This window comes from Euprymna scolopes, chromosome 3, assembly GCF_053919585.1.
Source record: "Euprymna scolopes isolate OS-2025 chromosome 3, ASM5391958v1, whole genome shotgun sequence".
In the NCBI taxonomy this organism is placed as follows: Eukaryota; Metazoa; Mollusca; class Cephalopoda; order Sepiida; family Sepiolidae; genus Euprymna; species Euprymna scolopes.
The window spans coordinates 176,168,329-176,191,538 of NC_136484.1; positions in this window are offsets into that span (position 1 = coordinate 176,168,329).

A 23,210-nucleotide genomic window follows, 5' to 3' on the forward strand; every position below is an offset into this window, starting at 1 on the left:
TTTATATAGATAGAGAATTGCATCAGTAGTGAGATATCTTCTGGAGCGGTAGAACTGGATGTACGTGTTCCATTTAAGATCAGGAGTGAAGGTCAAACCCAGAAGCTTGTCAAAACATTGGGCTTCTCCTAGACGAGGGCATTCCATTTCAATTGATGCCAGATGGGGATCAGAGCGTTGATAATATAAAGATAGGAGTTTTATTTTAGATGGCAGCAACACATTCTGGCAAGGACCACAGCTGGCTGTTAGGTTTTTGCTGAATTTTTTTGAGGGTATGACTCAGACTATACCTACAATTTACCATCCTGTGAGGGCTGAAACTATAGAGGGCATATCCTTTTTAAACATGGAACACAGAAGTAGATCTGATATAAATGTATGGAAGCTATCCCAGTCAGCCATAGTATATCGATATACTGTACGATGGAGAGGTACGTCAGGACTTACTACATTTGGTTTTTATATTAACTGATACAAATGAGTTGCAAGATCACAGTGGAGACAGATCGGAAGATCAGCATCGCTCAGGGCAAGTTGTGAGAAAAAAGATCTATGAGACTTGCATGCTGACCGTCAGGATCGGGCACACGGGTGGGTTCATGAATAATCTGAGTGAGATAATAAGCAAGGGAGAAATCGTGACAGAACCTCCCCTTATCAGCTGACTCGTGTGAGTGCCTTAACTATTCTACATTGTGAACACAGAAGTCTACGAAGACGTGAATTTATGCTGAAGAATGAGCAGACAGGATGGGCTCAATTTTCTCAGATATGCATTTAAAGATAATAACTCCGCTATTGTAGGAACGATAGAGAGCAAATACAAATGCAGTCGTGTGAGCAAGTGAAACACGGAAACACATATAAGGTAAGTTAGCATCTTCTCTGGAGATATCCATACTACATAGAAAGCCATCTTTAATGTATGTACATATTCCATGTCCTGGCGATCTTGGGGGGAACAGGTTTGAAAGTTAGATTATCCTTTAACTACGCACTCATCTAGTGAAATATTTAATATATCCCCATATCACTAACTGAAAATAAATAGAATTGTCGTAACTATTTCTTCTGTAAATAAAATAACCTTGCTAGATATCAGGACATCTCTGGACGAGAAAATCTATTATAAATTTAAAGAAATCAAACATAAATTAAAAACTGGAAGCTGAATGGAATTACATGGATTAGAAGTCAGCTCTACTACAAGTTACAGGAATTGATTTTTTTAAACAAACATTTTTAAATAAAACTCTAGTGTTGTTTTATTTAGGGTGACACTTTTATAGTTCCGATTTTGACGTTTCTTAAGTTATTTTGAATTTATTCCGATATTTTACAATCTTTTTTCGGAACTCTATCTTATGTTCTTGTAATATATTGGTAGGTTCCTTACGTTCTCATATTCTGATTTATTTTCAATCTTCTCATAAGTTCCGTGTACTTACAGCATCTTACAATCTCTTTGATCTTTATAGAGGGAAATGCTGGGACGGCAAAATACAATTTTTGATATTCTTGATATTTCATTATCTCTTGTGTAGGTTGATCTGTTTGTTTCCCTGAGATGTAAGATGTGCTCGAGTATAGAATATTCCACATAATTTTATGATATTTGTGTTCACGTATCTAAGCAAGGAATATATTTACAGATACTGTAGCTAGAGGCGTTTTTTACTCTGAATGTTTGAATTGAAGCTTATACGTACACCTAGCATGGAAATAACGATAGTGTAGAAAAAGTCTAACAAATGTTCTTATGTGAGAAACTATTGTAGAGAATAGGACATCGCCGACTAGATGTCGAAGCGATTCTCTTATTAGTTAAGGCAGAAAAGAATAAACTGAGCTGAACCTCCTTACATTTGGCAACGTTGCTTTTTCTTCGCACGTATCAGATTGCTACACATGTAGAGGAACATGTTTGTGATAAAATCGTTATCTACGCAGGATGGCAATCTAGTTTTGTCTATTTGGACTCCATTTTAATTTAGCAGAAACATTATGATTTAATGGGTTGGCTACATTCCCCTGGCTCCTCTATATACCCATTTTTTATAGAACAATCTTAACATATAGGATGGCATTTGACGTAAAAAATTTTAAAACTACTGTTTGTGTACTTTTCTTCGGTATTAACTTTTTATTAGAATGTTTGAGAATTTCAAGAAAATCACAATTGTAGATGTAGCTAAAAAAATCCGTCAATTTGTTGATTGTTTCGATTCGCCATGATTGTCTCGAAATAATTTTTCTGAACAACTCTACGAAATTCCCCATCGTTAGTACGTGCATTACTTTTTCTCGTATTCCTATCTGAAATTTTTGCCATCGGAGACAATATTATTCAGTTCAATAAACTCTGTGTAAATATCACTATTTACACATAGAAGTACAAATATTTATCTCTGCGGTGTCATAAGGATTAAAGAAAAATCACTTACCGATGTAACTGAAATTTAATTGCATCTAAATATCAGTAGAATTTCAATGTTTGCCAAATAAAGTTAATAACTTCAAAGAGCACATAGCGTCTCAATTGCTGTCTTTCATTAACAGGTAATGGCCGTGATTTCGTGGTAATTGAGGATAATTCGTGAGTGAGTACCTAATAAGAGGTTTTTGTTGGCTGACTTGAATTACACAAGATATCGGCCGCTTCCAATGTGAATGTAATTAAATTAAGCCACTTCATCATGCAAGAGTAATTTTCCCTTTCCAAATATTCTTAATTGACTCCGTTTAGAATCTTTTATTCGGTAGTTCCTTGTGTCATCAGTTAGAACATTCTTTTTTAAAAAGAGATACAATCTTAAGCAATTCGTTTTGGGGCGTACTCGTGCTTTTCCATAAAGCTTTGTCGGTCAATTTGCAGTTAATAAATTAGTTTCACTGCTGTCTGTATATAGTTATTGGGGAATCATATAGATCTCCTTATAATACTTTTCACAAAGCGTTACTTGTAGATCTGTTTTTATGTTCATGGGTAGCAAATTATTAGCTAGATGCTTAGATTTGCAAGAAATATTTCCATTTTATAATGCTATGGTGAACTATGTGAACTCACGTTACAACGAATACATAGTGGGTAGCATTGGCTCGTATTCTGATAGGCATAACAAAAAAGTGCTAGCAGAGTCAAAATTGATTGAGCAAAAAAATCGGAGCCATGAAAAGATAATTAAAAGAAGCTAGGCTAAAAGACATACCCAAAAGTAACTTACATATATATTATTTTACTTGGAATTCATTGAAATGAGTATTAGTTATTATTTCTATTTAGTGCGGACTATTGTCCTCATATTTTTTTAGTTGTTTCACGACGTTTCGGCCAACTATTCCTCTGGCCTTCGTCAGGTAGTAACCGCGACGGATAGGAACTCTGAATCTCCTGACTTCATTCACTGCAATTTCTGCCTTCCATAGTTGTTGCTCTCTCACCATGTTTTTAGCGGCTTTGGGTAGGATTGAAACCGCTATCTCTCTGACAATTCTCACCTTGAACCGTGGAGATTCAACGTCTCTATCAGCTGTGCCACGGGGCCCGAAGGGCGATCAACGTTGACTTTTTTGGTCTTATGAATTCATGTTTATTATTTATCTTTCATGGTCGGGTCCGTACCGAATAGTATATATTATTTTTATTGGAATTAATTGAGATGAGTATAATTTATTAATTTTATTTATTGCCAACCATTATGCTTATCTTTTAATAGTTTTTTCACGACGTTTCGGCAAAATATTCCACTCGCCTTCATCAGGTGGTAACCGCGACTGATAGGAACTCTAATTCTCCTGAGTTCATTTACTGCAATTACAACCTTCTATAGTTGTTGTCGTCTCACCACACAAATATAGAAGCAATTCTGCTATTAATAACCAATGCACCAGGTAGCTCCAAATAAGTTTACTGTCTTGTAATCTCTATATATAATATTTTGATCTCAGAAATTCCCCTCTGGACAAAATACCGTAGGTTTACAACAACAGATGTCACATACAAATTTCGTACATCTACCCTGAGCTTACGACCATAATTTCTGCTACATTCACTCGTGATAGGAAAATGCTACATTACATACGATAGGCCACGCAATATCAATCGCCACATCGACAGAGGAAGAAGTTCCTATTTTGATCTCACAATATTCAGTGCTCCCACAGCTACCAGTTGTGGTCGGGTCAAATTCTATATTTCCCTACGATATTGTGCATGCGCCCCCATTAACTGGTTATTAGGTAAAATGATTTTTCAATTTCCCAATTCAGAAATACTAAAATCTCCCTTCTGAATTTCGCTAATTCTGATTGGCTGATACCTGACTATTCGCATATTACGGAATTCACTTTTACAATAAATAAACAAACGCGTTAGAAATTCTACAATATGACACTGATCTCTACAGAACAAAATCGTGCTAAAAAACGAACTAAATAAAACCTATTAACCGATTGTCGCCGCTCCCTACGTATACCAATCGTGCTGAAAAATAAACAAACAAAATCAACATATGAACCAACTGGCATCGCTCAAAACAACAAAACCGATTGGCGTCGCTAAAAAAAAACACAACAATTAAACGTATTAACGATTGTCGTTGCAATCGACAGGTTAAAATCGTGCTAAAAAATCTAACACAATTAAACATACTAACCGATTGGCGTTGCTAAAATGAAGCAACAAAATTAAACGTATTAACCGATGAGCATCGCTCTATGAAGAATACACTAATTTCGTGTTTTATTGGGGGGTACGTTTTTCCATAACTCCACCGCGACAATTTTCTAAAACATGACGACTATGCTGATTACTGAAATCTCATCTCCCTCTATACTAGCGCGAAGTACATGTATTTGTTTACTTCAATGTCCAACACAGTCATGAAGTTGTTTGCACGTCATTCGAGAAGATTAACATGCTTGTCAGTGGGTTTGTCTCAAACTCCATATTGAACCCAGCAAACTACGCCCTCCGTGACTTTTCTTTGCGGACTGACGCCCCATTGGATGATCTGCAAAATTACCATTTCTAACGTGCATGATATAAAAAAAACCTAAACACCTCGAAGGCATGTGGACCCGACCTCCTCCCGGCTGTGCTATTAGAAAAATGCCGTAATGGATCTTTCCTGGCGAAGGGAAAACTGCTTCTGTGGTAATAGTTTACAAGAATTCTGGCGAAAGAACTGATCTATTAAATTATCGCCCCATTAGCCTCCTCCCGCTTTTCGCCAAAATATTTGAATACATAATAAATCTAGCTCTAGCCCCTGACCTACCATTTTCTAAATTACTGACAGATCAACAATATGGATTTAAGCAAACCCGTTCTACAGCAGATACCCTAACTGTAATCTCTGGACCTATTTATATTTCTTAATATTCATAAATGACCTGCCTAATAAAACTGTCTCTGAGATGGGTATATTTTCTGACGACACCTATAATAGGCAGGAAGGGAAAACAAATAAACACATATCTACGGAAATTGTAGAAACACTAGACAAAGACCTCAATCTGTAGTGGTCCAATCTGTAGTTTATGATCACATTCAATGCTGCCATGACAAAGCTGCCATGACAAAGCTTGTTTCCTCCAATAATTTAAAGGCATCCCTTAAATCACCAATAGCTATGGCTAAAGATAATTAGCAGAAAGTTACTTACACCTTAAATTATCTTGTGAATCTAAAAGGCAATCATTTCCTAATGTATGGAGTATCGTTGTCACATTAGGGCTTGTGCACCTGCTGCTAGTCTCTCGCTCATGGACAGGGTTCAAAAGAGAGTCGCCAACCTGATAGGTCCTGAACTGTAATCTAAGCTTCAATTACTCTACTTTCGACGAAATGTTGCATTCCTCTGCCGGTTTTACAAGTATTTTAATGGTGGATGTTCTGACGAACTACAATTCCTAGTACCTCCTCAACGTAAATACCCCCGACAAACTCGACAAGCAGTAACGTTCTACCCTTACACAGTAGATATCCCTAGATATAAGAAGGCCTTGTACTCTAATAAATACTTCCACATCACGTTAGACACTGGAACTCACTTCCGAGTTCATATTTTCCCAACTCTAGTGGCAAGCAGAAGTTCAAGTGCAATTTTACTAGAATCGACTCCACCCATAGCCTTGCTATAATACGTGTCCTCGATAGTAGTCGCCTACATCAAAGTGGGCATGTGACTTGTTTGAGGTAAAAATGAAAAAAAATTACAATAAGTACTATTCAAATAGCGATCTTATTCTTGATCATGGTACTACATTCGATATTTAAAAAAAATGCATTAAATATAAAATAGTTACAATAAAACCTTTTTTTAGAAATGGTTAATATGCTTTATTTACAAAATAAAAATGCATTATTTAAAAATGATTGAAGTATACATTCTGTCCAAAATTTAGTGACTAAAATAATATTTAGGCTGTTAAATATAAATTATCGATATATACTTTAGTCAAATCCAGAATCATATATTCACCAAATGGCTTCAGAATTTTAGAATCAAGACAGCATATATTTTTCCGATTATATTATAATACGCAAAAACATATCTTTCTATCTATCTATCTATCTATCTATCTATCTATCTATATATATATATATATATATATATATATATATATGATTCATTAGAAGGCTATATTATACATCTTTGAGTGAGTTGTCAAACCCCCTGCATATGTACGTGCCAGTTTACAAATATTACATATTTATGGGTTCATTTTCTTCTGATGAGTTAAGGTCGGAATAAATTAAAAAATTGACATAATAAATTCATGAACGTATCTTCAGAACGTTGTCAAGAATTGAAAATCCTTTATATATCAGGTTTTAAGTCTGTAGACCAGAAAGTCGTTTGGTAGAGACGACTGGTACACACATCGACGAGACAACCATATATATATATATATATATATATATATATATATATATATATATATATATATATATATATATATATATATATATATATATAGTTTCTCAACTAATATTTAAAATGCAAAATGTGTGTGTTTTTGTTTGTATGTCTGTCATAAAACCTTCGGCACACGCGACAGGTCCTTGCGAAATAGGTATCTGTTGTAACCTCGACGTGTCGGACGTTAAATACCGAATAATTGACCAAAAGCATATATTCCTTTACCCGCAATTAGGGGTCGTTTTTTCGTTGACATTTTCGCAGGTCATCGTCTCCTTTCGATTGACTACCCTTAATTACAACGCTCGCAACTTCCGCTTTCGCCATGGACGCATAAGATAAAACGTTCCTTCTTTTCACCTTCTTTTCCTCCTTCGCGTTAGAGTTTCGAGCCTGGCTTTCTACTACTACGTTTTTCTTCACCCGAGCTGCCTACTGTTTTTTTTGATTCCCTCCACCCGCTACTACCACTTTTTTGTAAAACTTTTTTTGTTTCGGAGTTCCTTACTACACCATCTCGACACATCCGGACAATGCCGGTACCTCCACTACTACAACTTTCTTTTAACACCCCTCTTTATCCGGGCTGCCTTCTGTTGTTTTGGTTCTCCCATGTTTTTCTTACTATAACACCTTTTCACAACCGGGGAACGCCGGATACACCTGCTTCTCCTTTCATAAATGACTACTACAGGGAGTCACGATAACAGCTGGTCTGAAGATTCGAATCAGGTAACGAAGCCATTTTTGGCTCAATTAGCAATGGAACAAACCTCTTGGCGAACGTTAACAGCGGCGAGAATACAATTGAAATTAACTTTTATATAACTCGTAAATGTCATTCAAAACGACTGAGAATGACAATGCATTCAAAAGCTTTTAACTGTGACTTCGCTGCCGTCTGCTGGGATCTAAACTAATATGTTCTGTGTCTCAAGCCAGAGTCCTTATTTAGCGGTTTAGATGTCGAAGTAGTTTGCTCTATCGCCAAACAGATAAGCAGGACTAAAATTAAAGATAAATATGTATATGTACGCATATACAAAAGATAGTCGATTTAATCCTGCCAATGCCATTTGTGCTTTTTTTACAGTTGAGCGTTTAGCATTTATTTTTATAAGCACAAACTTAAATCAGAAGTGTACGCCCACAGGTTCACATGCCCAATATGTCAAATCTTTGATCTGTAGATCACATATTCAGAAGGGACTGTTATCGAAGGATATCGTACACATATCTACACGCTCATATATATATATATATATATATATACATACATATATATATATTGTTAGAACCTTTTCATCTTAGATTCTCCGCAATTATGTATAATGTAGAAACTTTTCATAAATAGAATCTAGCATTATAGTGAAATGAAACTAATCATCTAATAAGAAACCATAAGAATGCATAAGTAATTAATGATCGTTTTTCAAATTTATATGAAAATTAGTTAAACTCCATCTAGTCGTTCATGTGTCTCTACCTAAGTATATTAATGAAGTTTTTTTCAATAATTTTTAAATAGAAAAAGTAGGCAAATGCATTGATAATAAAGATGGGAAAGAACTTTATAGGTATTTGGATAATTATATATATCATCGCCGTCGTGGCCGTATGTATATATATATATATATATATATATATATATATATATATATATATATATATATATATATATATATATATACATAACTTTAACATAAATTTACAGTCATTTTATTTGAATTGAAAGCATGCTAAATATTTATATCGGTAACAGGGGCCATTAACCAGCGTTGCGCTGTGAATTTACACCACCCCACCCTCGTAAAATATAAAACTACGGTTGTAATGTTAAAAATGGCTTTCAGAATAGACAACCGCAACTCCCTCACGTTTAAAACAGCTTTCGGAATAGACACGCCCAACCTCGCTATGGTAAGAACGACTTTTTGAATAAACATCCCATATTATGAGGTTGGGGGTGCCAAATTATTTGTCCCAAATTTAACATTGATATTCATTGTCAGCAGACCCTAACGCAAAGACTATAACCCCCCACCCCCCAAAAAATTGTGGGTGGCAGTGTCGGACTGAGAGAAGATGTGTTTCTCGTGTGTGCGTGCAAATGTGACGGCCACTGAATTATAGTGTATAAAATATGTCTTTATATTTTGAAAACTACTTTTCTCCACCGGTTATTGTGTTCTTCAGCATAGTCGAAAACCTACAAAAATCATCATTGTATGGTATTCGTCGTATTGCTTTAAAATGTTGATTTTTCTAAGGTTTGACTAATTGGCTTTTTTAATGCCAATTTTGTCCTATTTAGCGCTCTTTTGTGGAACCATGTTTAAAACTTAAACATATAATGGTTGTCTCCAATGTCGTAAATTTAATCATATAAAAAATGATGTAAAATAGTAGAAATGATTTTTTTTCTGGTTAAGCCTTTTGGTCTAATGTTATTTATAAAAATATAGAAAGATTTGATAATGTTTTTGTTTGTCAACAAACGTAAACAAAGCAAAAAAACAAAAAAAAACATCGTGTAACGGTTGTAAACGGTTAACACGATAAATAACATGATTGAAACCTACTTAAGCGTAGGAAAATATACAAGTAAATATAATCGTTCACAGTAATAGTAAATGTTTTGAAAATAAGAAAAATATAATAAAAAGGACTCCTCCAAAAAAATAAAGACAAAAGAAAACAAGAAATAGCATCGTTTAAAGATTGTAAGGATGCTCCAAAATCGAAAAATAAATGAAGGTTCACGTGTTCATTTATGTATCGATTTTTCTGGAATAATAGAATTAGCCGGCCTCACTCAATCAGATAGGAAGATTTTGGGAAGAGAGAATGTATTATTTTTAATCGGGTAATGGAAATATTATGGCATGTATATAGCTAATAGCCAGTAACGATGAAGGTAATGTAACTAATGTAGAAATGTAGAATACGTATGCTAAAAACTGGTAGAAGTGAGAGAACTAAATATGTATAAAGATATAAATGTCGTGAGTGTGATGGTGTTGCTTCTAGGATACAATAAAGCAATTTTTTATCACGATCCTATTGGTCTAAAATTGTGTTCGAAAATTACATAAGGTAGTGGCTAATAGACGAGACGTAATGAATCAGTATGTGCCATCTTTTATGGTAAAACTACGATACTTTGGTTCAGAGGGAAATTTCTTCAGGTAAAATATTATATGAGAGATAAATAATGAGTGAAGATTTGAGAGCGTTTTTAGGCATTGTGTGTTGCAACAATGTGTTTTATAAATCTTACAATTTTATGAGTAAACAGCTATAATTCATGACATATGTATAATTATAAAATACATTTAAAATACTCACATTAACCAGATAGATGCCCCTGTAAATTCTGTAAATATTTTGATTTGCTCCGCAAAATTCTACTTAGTGTTGTGCAGACAATATTACAAATTATTAAAAGCTAAACAACTCACGCAACAATGGCGTCACCATCAGTTTTAAGGATCTATCCTATCATCACGTTCGGTACACATGTTTAATGTGATAATTTCTGTGTAATTTACTATATTTTCTTAAAATGGCTCAGGCAGTTTTTTTTAAGTAATTGCTTAATATATTCGTGAGGATACCCTTCTAATACCGAAAAACCTTTACAAAAATGATATTTGGGTTTTATTTTTTTGTACCTATGCATTTGTTATAATAATGTCTGAGATTAAACAAACTTGTCGAATTAAATGAATAATCCTTATGTAGAGATGTAAGCCCGATAGAATACAGCATATTTTTAAGAATTAGAAAATGACGTTTATATATTTTTCGTGTTCAGCGTTTATGTCTTTATTTTCGCACTATCACTTCCTAAAATAGTTAATATTTTATGAGTTAAAACAACCGTAATTTACAAGACATTTACGTCTACGTAATATTCGATTTACTATTGACAATAAATCAGCAACTAGATGAGAAATGAAGCATATTGCAAAACAAACGAATACTGTTAATATGCAATATTTACACACACATTACGAAATGCAAATTTCATAAATTTCGATACTTGCTTTAGGAGGTATATATTAAGATTTATAGAATCTGCACATAACTTGTCACACGATTAATTTATTTCGCTTGAATGTAATAAATATTTGCGTCAGAATTGTGTTAGGATCTAACGATACTACCTGGATTTTGCAACCATATTAAATCTGTTGCTATAATCGCACATGAGTTGCTAAATTCGATAGTACAGTATAAACATACACATTTTCACACGAAAAACAACACTTTTTTATTAGAAATATTTAAATCAAACCAAATAGCATAATGCGAAGTAAATAGTCAACGTTTTTAGTCCTGGGATAAAAAATGCTTAATTTGAAATTGCCTAACTTAAGAATCATGCTATTTTCATTGTTTACATTCTACGGGATTACCATTTACTAAGGTTGACTAATTGATCACTTGCAATTGACGGTTGCACTATAATATTTATATTCCGTCAGATGAAATAAACTGTCTTGTAAGACGTGATCTCGAAAATGTTGGAGAATTAATAATGTGTATTATTTTATCTTGGACGTTTGTTTTCCAAGATTATTTTTGGTGTAACCTTCAACATAATCCAGGCGCGTCCTGAAACAAACTCGAGAATCTTAATTCTAAATTTTGTAATCTTTTCATAATTTCTAACGGACCAATTTATTTAATCAATGTGAATACCTTTGTACATGTTTCACAAATAAATAAAAAATACGGGTTGTCTGAAGTCTTGATAATTCGTAATGTTATGCTTATTAAAGCCGGACAACAGATAGGACATTCAGCCAATAGAATACTGTCAATGGGTGCAGATTATTCTTTAGCACTTTATCTCATGTGACAGGTGACTTTGCTGACGGGACAAGGACAAGCTATCTCCATGTATTAAATTAAACGTCCCATACAAACTTTCATACAGATTCCCGAATTTAAGATGCATATTCATGTAAGGTTACATTGGTTGAAATGGTGCACATTACATCCAATATGAGCTCATTATTTCCAATAATAAAACTAATAAGTCCTCCGTTATATTCTTTTGTCTTCGTTCTATCATGACCGAATAGCAACGCACCAGTTCATTGTTTTAACTTGCATAGAATGCGGACGTGTGTAACATTTGCCAACGTCGGCTTTTAAAGCCACAAATTAATCCTTTCCTGAACCACGACGAGTTCGGATAAAGGGAAATTGCCATGTAAAGATAATCTGTCAGCCCATATCTACCATTGCCATGGCGATTGGTTTGGCAATCTAATATCCAATTCCCAAATAATTCCTTTGACTGCACGAACCGTCAATCAGAATAACGAGGACAGCAAGTAAAGACGCTGTAAATCGCATGAAAAGGTTGGCCGTTCGAGGCAAGAACAATTAACTTATTGTAACATATTGAAAAGAGAATCCTCTCTGCAGATTGAAAGTCGTATAATTTCGTACGCTTTCAGAGAAATCCGTCCATGAATTTGGGACTAATTAAAATTTAATTAATCCAGTTCGGATTGATTCATTGAGTGAAATTTAAACCAGAATTTATAGAAAGTGTCCATACAAGTTATATTTTCACCGATATTCATTATATAAAGATATACATATCTATAATATAAAGCTGAATGTATGTGTGTTTATGTGTGTGTGTTTGTTTGTGTGTGTGTGTGTGTGTGTCTGGTCAGGAATAGGCTATTATATAGTTGACTATTTTAAAAAACTGATTACATATAATGATAGAAGATGTATCGAGACTTAGGAATGGGTATGTTTGATCCTGCAGAACGGTGGTTAATTAAAATTGTAGGTGTGCGTTCGTGCCTGGTCCACAAAGTATGGAAATAAAAAATTAAAACAAAAAGTTTATAAGTGTTTTTTTTTTATTAAGATGTACATAATAATACTTTGATAAGTATGTTTTAACTTAAATAGGGATGGTATGATTAAATTGTGGGGTGTGCGTTCGTGCCCGGTCTCCATAGAACGGAAATAGGCACAAACTTTAATAATGACTTTTCATATCTATCTGCGTAAGTATACTTTGATAATTATGTTTCAGTTTGAAGAAATATGGTATAATAAAATTATGGGGTGTTTGTTTGCGCCTGACCTCCATAGAATGCAAAGTTTTACAAGGGAATTTTTATATAGATCCACAGAATATTGTAATAAGAGTTTCAGTGTGAATAAGTATGGTATAATAAATTATGGGGTTTATCTATTTTATTTTTACTTTCATCATGTTTTGCTTTGGTTTTGATAGCCCCAAATTCGAAGCTATCTCTTTACAACCCGTTCTTTTCATAACCTATAATACTTTAATAAATCAGAGTCCATTTTCTGTGGGCTGTTTTTGAACCCAGTCAACGATGTGTATTTTGCTAGTATATATATATATATATATATATATATATATATATATATATATATATATATATACATGGTGAGTGTCACTTCTTGACAGAAGAAGATCCTGTTTCCCTTGCTTTATTGTTGATTACTCATTCATGTTTATGTATTTTTGAAATATATTTTTATTTTTTATTTTTTTAAATTATATACATGTACATACACCTATAAACACATACATATATACATGTGGAGATGTGATCAAGATACATCAATTCCTATTTTCTGTTGGAACGAAGGTGGCAATTCAGACCATCACTGCTCTTACACAATCTGTTGCAAAGATCAGACTTAAGCTGAGATTGAGGGATGGCAACTGGTGCTGCTCTACTGTGGACGCTCATTTGACGCTTCAGGCCTCCACTCGATTTAAAGACCACAGAGCAAACAGAACATCTGAGCCTGCAATGTTTTCCCCATCAAAGAAATATTGATCTCCATGTGAACGCTTGTGGCTCGCTAGGCCAGCTCCGGATAAATACATTTTACCGACTAAATCACAGGTGTGATTCTGTATTAAATGCTCCGATAGACCTGATATATCTGACAGATTTTTCTTCCGGATATCACGCTTCACTTTTGCATGCTCATATTTGTTCTTCTCAAAACTATCACAGCTATGATAGACCAAGGAACGCCACTTTTTTACAATCATTGGAAGCACTTTCCGAACTAAACACGTAAATACTAAGAGCTTTAAGATTATCTTTGATGTTATCCTTTAAGCTGTTCCTCGGTTTATATTGTGGACGCTTTCCTTGTGTAATTTCACCATATAACAGGTGCTGTGGCAATATATCGTCGTCCATCCTTTTCAGATGTCCAGCCCACCTCATCTGGTTGCGTATAGCCAACTGCTCGATACAAGGTACGTCAGCCCACATGAGAACATCAATACCAGGTATAAAAGTGCTCCACCTGATGCCCAGAATGTTTCTCAGAAATTTCTGATGCACTCTCTCCATGACTTTTCTATGTCTACCATAAGTTGTCCAGGCTTCAGAAGCGTAAATCAGGGATGGTAAAATACAAGATTGATAGACACTGATCTTTGTATGAATAGTTATACCCCTGTAAGACCATACTCGCTTCTCTAAGCCAACAAAAGCCTTAGTGGCATGCTGTATCCTATAGTTGACCTCAGTATCCAGGGTTCCATCTCTGGCGAGAGTACTACCCAAATACACAAATGTGTCAAACAAGGAAATTCTCTGGTTGTTGACAAAATATATATACATATATATATATATATATATATATATATATATACACATATACAAATATATATATATATACATACACACATACATACAGGTATACATACATACATACATACATATACATACATATACATATACGCAAACACACATATATATATATATATATATATATATATATATATATATATATATATATATATATATATATATATATATATACAATCCTGGTCAAAATCATAAAACCACCTAAGAAAGTAAGCGGTTACGCATATTATCGAATTTTTCATCAAACAAATGGTTGAAACCATTACCAAAAGGGAAAATATGGGAAAAAATTAAATCTGCTCCATTCGAAACCTTAACCCTGATCTAATAATTATTTTTTAAAAAACGAACATTTTCACCTAGTCAAAATGATAAGAACACTTTAATAAAATCGGCTAGTTTTGAAAAAATGAATACGAAAAGCTTTCTATGTAACTAAAAGCAACTTGTTAGTGGATAAAAACATCTTACTAAATTATAAATGGCAAAAGGGAAACCGTTATCAGAGTTTGACAGAGGAAGTATCTTCGAGCTTAATAGGGGTGGACTCTCCCATAGATCCATTGCAAACGAAGTGAATTGTTGCAAAACGGTCATCACAAATCTTTTAAGAAGTCCAAATCGATATGGGCTCATAAAGTGTCCAGGTCGACCAAAAAAATAACCCCATCACTGGATCGCCGTATCAGAAGTTAAAAAAAAAACTCCAGTATGAGCTCAAGTCGATTGAAAAGCAAAACAGTAGCAGAATGTAGTCCTAAAACCAGCAGAAGGCATCTGAAAATGAAGGGGTTCAATTATTTAAAGCGAATGCAGAAACCACGTCTTCTTGAAAAGCACAAAAATAACCGAATTAAATATGCCGCCAACAAGAAAAGTGGGAAAATGTAATTTTCTCCCATGAGAAAAGGTTTAATCTAGATGGTCCAGATCGATTTCAACACTATTGGCATGATAAACATTTGCCCAAAGAGACTTTTTCAACTCGGCATAGTGGAGGAGGGTCTTTAATGATCTGGGATGCTTTCTCGTCAGCTGGGACCCTAAAGTGTCAAGTAGTGAAAGGTCAGCAAACATCATTGAAGTACATTTCAATGCTTGAAAATGCATCTATCAGGACTGAAGCTCTACGTCTGTGTGGAAGAAATTGTATTTACCATCAAGCAAACGCTGCGATACACACCTCACGACAAGCACGAGGATACTTTCTTCAAATAATATAGAATTGTTAGATCATCTAGCATGTTCTCCGGACATCCCATTGAAAATCGTTGGGGATGGATGGCAAAAAAAAGTGTTAAAGGATGGAATTCAGTATGATCCGATAAAGGAACTTTCTGATTCAGTGTTTAGTACATGGGATAATATTCCTTCGCAACTGATAAAAACTTAGCCGCAAGCATGCCGAAGAGAATTTTTGAAGTAATTCGTAATAATGAAGGCTATATAAAATACTGAGACTTTTTTTGGTAATTAATAATTGATTTTTGTTAGATAAATTATCAGAGGTCTTATCATTTTGACCAGGTGAAAATGATTGTTGTTTTTTAAAATAATTATTAGATCAGGGTTAAGGTTTGTAATAAAGCAGATTTCATTTTTCCCCCATAATATTCTCACTTTTGGCAATGGTTTCAACCATTTGTTTGATTAAAATTCGATAATATGCGTAAACTTTCTTAAGTGGTCGTACGATTTTGACCAGGAGTGTATAATATCCACTGTTGAGTATTGACTGAATAGTGCTTCATATGGATATCTAAAACGGTTCTAATTATCGAAGGTACCTATGACTTGTCCCATCTTAAGACTTTCTGTATTATATATATATATATATATATATATATATATCAATATATATATATATATATATATATATATATATATATATATATATATGTGTGTGTGTGTGCGTGTATGTACGGATAAAAATAAATACGTAAAATATGAAAATGTTTATATCTTTGTTGTATATATTTCCTATGTGTTGACGTGTGGAAATAGGAAAAGTCTTACAAAACGGAAATGTTCTTTTCAAAGCACATAATTTTAAACCGATATTTCGGTCTTCTTATATATATATATATATATATATATATATATATATATATATATATATATATGTATGTATATTTGATTGGCAGCTTTTTCTCTGATATAAATCTGTTCTCCACATTGTTAATATTTTTCTGTAAGGAAAATCTATTGCATTCATTAGCGTATTGTCTATCTACAATTGCTCTTATTGCCAGACGTTCTTTTCCGTCAGTGTGATACATACAATGAGCATGTCTAATTAAAATATATTATCTCCCCTGAAATAATATGACAGAATAAGATTGTTTTAAAGTAAATAACAGCATATGAGCGTCTCGTGCGTTTATATTTACTCCTGAATAATAGAAGATCTATTATTGTGATCGACTGGCTAAACAAAAAATGAATGTCATTTACAAATTGTCTGCACTTTTAGCGTCGCCTAGAAATAGGATCTGTATATTCCCAAGCATTTCAAGTGTTGCTTTAAATGTGTAACATATCGGAATTTAAATTGGAGTGACGGATTCCTACGAGAGTTCCCTTCTTGGATCGCCTTATCCATTATATAAAATAACCTATAAAAAGGTTTGCTTTCATTTGTTGTACTTTAGAACGTAATGTTTGACTATTCTTTCTTTTCTTTTTTTTACTCTTAAATGCCTTTCAGCGACGCCTGTGAAAACAATCTTAAACAAATTAGCAACGCTTATAATCTGAAAAAAAAACATTGAATTTCCCTGTACTTCTATCCGTATTTAGATAAGAAGTGCTTTATAGTAAATCATTTGAATGTGCTGATTTCTATATTCGAGTTGTGTTTCTATTCAAGGTTTGCCATCGCATTTTCATGGTTATAAATATATGTTTTCTCAATAAAATAAAACAATTAGTTAGTTTTGTTATCATTAATCATGACAAATACATGTGGAATTCGATATCTTGCTTAGGATATGTTCTTATAACAGATATTTTTATTCAAAAACTAACATAGATACGTATACTCCAAAACTCAAATGGAAAACTTGCATAAAACCCATTGCGTAAGTTCCTAAAAAAAGGGTTGACTCATTTTACCACCCAAGAATATACATTAAAATTTGCTTTACTAAGCTGCCGCCACTTACAAGGCTTGAATCTACTCGAAGGTAGAAGTTTAATGGATATCAGGTGGACGCTAGAACAACACCGTGATGATTAAAATTATGATGGTGATGATGGTGGTGATGATGCTGGTGATTGAGAAGAATTTGATCAATAATTGGATTTGGAAACAGCCATAATGTTGTAATCTTAGAAGAAGACCATTGTCTTATCCACTTCCATAAATCAGCAAGTAGATCCATATGAGATTAACACTGCTCAAATACTAACTTGAATCCACTCTCTTTCATAGAAAATATTATATTACAAGCGGGGGTACCCGGCGTTGCCCGAGTGTTTGTTTCCGGGACGGGTGGGGGAGTTTTAAAAAATGTTATGGTAGGTAAGTAGGAAGGATCAAACCCGGAGTCATGAGTAAAAGTAGGAAAATAAAGTGTGAAAAAAAAACACAAATCATCTGCAACGTTAACAGTTCGGCCACCAAGAAAAGTCCATTCCAGTTGTTTAGGAAAAAAACCGACTACGGTAGGTCGGCGCGAACGTGAAAATATAATGTGAATTGTCCAGCACGCTAACCACTACGCCACAGAGCACTGCAGCTTAGTTTAGTGATTTTAAATAACTTCACATGGAAGAACTACGAAGCCAAACCGGTGTTCTCTTCTCAACTGTTCCTTGTGAACGATCCCCAAACGGTGTTAAGTGGTGGCAGGGGGAGGAGGAATTTATTAGAGAGAACATATTTTACCACTTCCATTGATCTTAACCGATTTTGGCCGTGACTTCTCAGCAGAAAAAGTATAGAAATCTAAGATTATCGAGGAATTTGAGAAATAATAAGCCTATAACACACCTCAGATATTGTTCTGCCGTTTGTGCATATTATATTTGCATGAAATATCTTGATTTTTAATCCTATTAATGTCAAAATCAGACGGGAAAAAATGAGTTCATTTTATTTATATAGATAGATAGATAGAAGGAAGAATAGAAGAAGAAGAAGAAGAAGAAGAAGATAGAATAGAAGAGAAGATAATAGTCTGTTGAATTCTACCCCTGTGTAGGAGGACGCATATTGCTGCACGAGGGAACATATTCTCAGTTTATATCTTCCAGAGATATAATTTCCGCTGTTAAGACTGCGTTTTAATCTTCAATGACGAACACATTCGGTTCATGTCTCATATATACAATTAAAAAATACATTGCTTTCGTCCCTTTCACCAGTGAGAAAGTTGAATTAGAAATACACATTCTCATCTCTATTTTCGACGCCTATCAGCGGTTGGCTGAAGTCTACATATACCCATACGGAAAAAAATAATTTCTCCAATTTGTGTGGTCCTGGTAAACGAATGTACACTTACACTTATAGTAGGAAAGGAGTTATTTGATTGTCTGTGGTTTCGTTACCATGCTGAAATTTTTAATTACTTCAAACGTTTGCTTCAAGTCTAGACATGCCGATCGTCACCTGTTATTTTAAGAATCTGAAATCTATATAATTATAAAACTCAAATCATCTTGTAACAATTATGTAACCCACTTTCTGGTTTACCACACCCGGTTGCGCATGCGCGCATGACCTGCGCACTGAAATATTAACGTTATTATTTCGAAATTATTATTTAACATGGGAAGAGTGGGATTTAAAATAACTTAAACATAATACAGAAATAAACGATGTGAAACAAAAATGCAGAAAGTATTAACAATTGTTTATTTGGATGATTTAAACGCGAAAAAAAAAACAATTGGGACGCTGAAATATTAACATTATTATTTCGAAATTATTATTTAACATTGGACGAGTATGGTGTAAAATAACTTTAACGGAATACAGAAATGAACGATGTAAAAAAACAGATATATCATAATTTGAATTTAAGTATAATAAGTATTATGGTATCTGTTCAGTGCACATTTACCTATAAGTATGGCCAACCACTTATAATTCAGTAACTGTGATTTTTTTTCAAAAATAATCAATTATAATAAACAGAACGCCTCATAGAAATCTATCTATATTCGTGTTCATGTTAATATACTTTCATAGAAATGTTTCTGTTATGTAAAAAAAAAAAATATTGTCTTTACGTCACAAGTGTCACGCTCATACATAATTACATAGCTAACATAACATACTGACCCAACGGGTCATGGGTAGTCTAACATATATATATACATATATATATATATATATATATTAATATATATATATATATATATATATATATATATATATATATATATAAGAGTAAATAGTTAATAAAACATGTTAAAAAACATGTTAAAAAAACAATTTGAAAAAGAGTTAAAAAACATATTTAATTTGAAAAGGAAACACTAAATAAGTGGATAGTCCTTAATCCGCGGAGTTTCGAAGACATACTTTCCTTCTCATCAGAGGGTAAGATTTAGCAAAATGCGGGATCGGCTTGCAAAAGTATTTGATGGAACTGCAAGTAAGTCAAAGATATTACTTGATAACAAAAAGTGAAGCATAGGGAATAGGATAAAGAAAAAAAGTGATTTCACGTGAATGGATAGTCTGGTGAAAGGTAAAGTATCCAATGACGGTAAAATCCAAAAATGAAAATCCAAGAAAGTTAGTTTAATTTTCCATTCGCCCAAGTACAATCCAATAATTGTAATTTATATATATATATATATATATATATATATATATATATATATATATATATATATATTAACAGTTCAGCCCAGATTTGCTCGGGCCCTATGTTCTATTTATAAGTTTATGTGCGTATGCACATATATATTTAAATGTTTGGTTCATGTTCAGTTAACCTATATCTAAAATTTCCAGTGTTTAGATCGAACATTGGCAAAGTTTGGTGGAGTTTGGAAGGTAAATTCTTTCAACCTTTCAACCAAAAACTGATTAAAAAGCTTGCTGCATGTCTGAATATCCTTTATATAAAATCTCAAATGTTTAGACCAAAAATTGGCTGATTAGTTTATTAAAAGCCGCAAATGTCAAATCATTTTAACTTCTCGGCCAAAAACCGATTAAAAAGAATTCTGAATAGACTTTATGTTAAATATCACATGTTAGGATTGTAAATTGGCTGAGTAATTTGTAGAGATCACAGAGGTATTTGTTTTTAATTTAACCCCAAATTTGATCACTTAACATTTATTGTTTTGGGCTATAATCAAATTAAAAAGTTGGATCTATGTCCAAGAAAGCTACATCTAAAATTTAAAATGTTTAAGCCCAAATTGGCGGAGGAGTTTGGTAGAGTTTTAAAATGCCAAATCTTCGAACGTTACCCCTATTGACAGTGAAATTCCTGACTGAAAACGGATTAAAAAGATTTCCCCAAATCTCAATATCCCTTGTGGCAAGTCTCGAGTCTGAAGAATGAAAACCAACAAGGAATCAATAAAACATGTTAAACCACTTTGAAAAAGAGTGAAAACATATTTAATTTCCAAAAAGGAAACATAAATTTAGTGAATTGTCCTTAATTCGCAGAGTTTCGAAGAAATACTTTCCTTCTCATCAGAGGGTAGGAATTAGCAAATACAGCATCGGATTTTGCTTGCAAAATATTTAATGAAACTACAAGTGAGCCATAGAGTTTACTTGGTAAAGATTAAAAATAGTGAAGCAGAGGGAATGGGGAGAGAAAAGAAAAAAAAATATTTCACGTAGGTGGTCGGGTGAAGAGTAGAATATCCAATAACGGTTAAATCCAAGAAAAGTTAGTAAAAGTCCAGTATCCAGAAGTAAAAATCAAAGAAATCGCGTTACTGGAAGATATTTCGATATCATCCAAAAGGCAAAATTTAGTGAAATGGGTACAAGGAAAAAAAGAGTGAGTTCAAAATATTATAATAAAAGAAAGATAAATTGTGGGTAGCGTGACGAAATGGAGAGATTTTAAGACGCTTCTGCTGAGTTTCTAAATAAGAATAAAGGAGCAGAAACGATGAGCGGTGATTAAGTATGTGTGTCTGGTCACGAATAGGCTCCTATATGGTTGACTATTTTAGAAAACTCATCACATATAATGATAGAAGATGTATCGAGACACAGGAATGGGTATGTTTGATCTGGCATAATAATGATTCATTAAAATTGTGGGGTCTGCGTGCGCGTCTGGTCCACAAAGTATGGAAAAAAAAAAAAAAAAAAAAACATTTACAAGTGTTTTTGATATAGATATACATAATAATACTTTGATAAGTATGTTCTAACTTTAATAGGGATGGTAAAATAAAATTGTGGGGTCTGCGTTCTCGCCTGGCATCCATAGAATGGAAATAGGCACACACTTTAATAAAGACTTTCCATATCTGTCTGCGTAAGTATACTTTGATAATTATGTTTCAGTTTGAAGAAATATGGTATAATAAAATTATGGGGTGGTCGTTCGGTCCTGACCTCCATAGAATGGAAATATGTCACAAAGGTTAACAAGTTTTTTTTTAATATAGATCCACAGAATATTGTGATAAGTGTTTCAGTGTGAACAGGTATGGTATAATAAATTATGGGGTTTATCTATTTTATTTTTACTTTCATCATATTTTGCTTTGGTTTTGATACTCCCAAATGCGAAGCTATCTGTTTACAACCCTACCTTTTCATAACCTATCATACTTTCATAAATCAAAGTCCATTTTCTGTAGGCTGCTTTTTAACCCAGTCAACGACGGGTACTTTTGCTAGTATGATATAATTATTTCTATAATCATAATAATATTTGGGTTCATCACTTCAACTCATGATTCGAAGCCCGATCCTTTTACATGCACTTCGGATATTCTGCAACTTAAGCAATAGCACTACACGCGGGAAATGCTATCGATTAACATATATCAAGCAAACTGCGGAAAAATCTGACATAGTAATGAACTTACTTCGCCTCTAACAAATGGTATGGCCATCTAACTAGTGACAACATAAGCCGATGTCTCACATTAAGAAAGTTTGCAGTCGCCATGAATAATGTCATCCAAAATGCTAACCTAACGAGCATTTGGTAATAGCATTATCAGAATGTGAAAGATGATATAATTATCCTATAGTAAAACGACGTCACATCTAACATGATCCATAGCAGCCAAGAAACCGGTGACCCAAGATTAAAGTTTCGCCCTCGTTTATGCTCATCAGTGTAGCATATTCAAATTCGATATTCGAAACCAGAGTACCTTGCATAAGATGCGAGAACTCTGCTACTCGAGTAACTGCGGTTTGTTTAATATGGGTTTGTTAAGAGTCTTTGTTTTGTGTGTGGCACGTGTGCTCAAGTGGCGTTGCGTGAATTATGCTTAGATTTCGAATCTTGACCTCGAATGTGTTAAACTGATGAGACCAAATAAGGGTGCAATTCGAGTCCTTAACTTTAGGGTTTTTGGCTGGTTTTTGAGCTCATGTGATCTGCGATGTTGTTTGACTGCGAATAAACCCCCCACA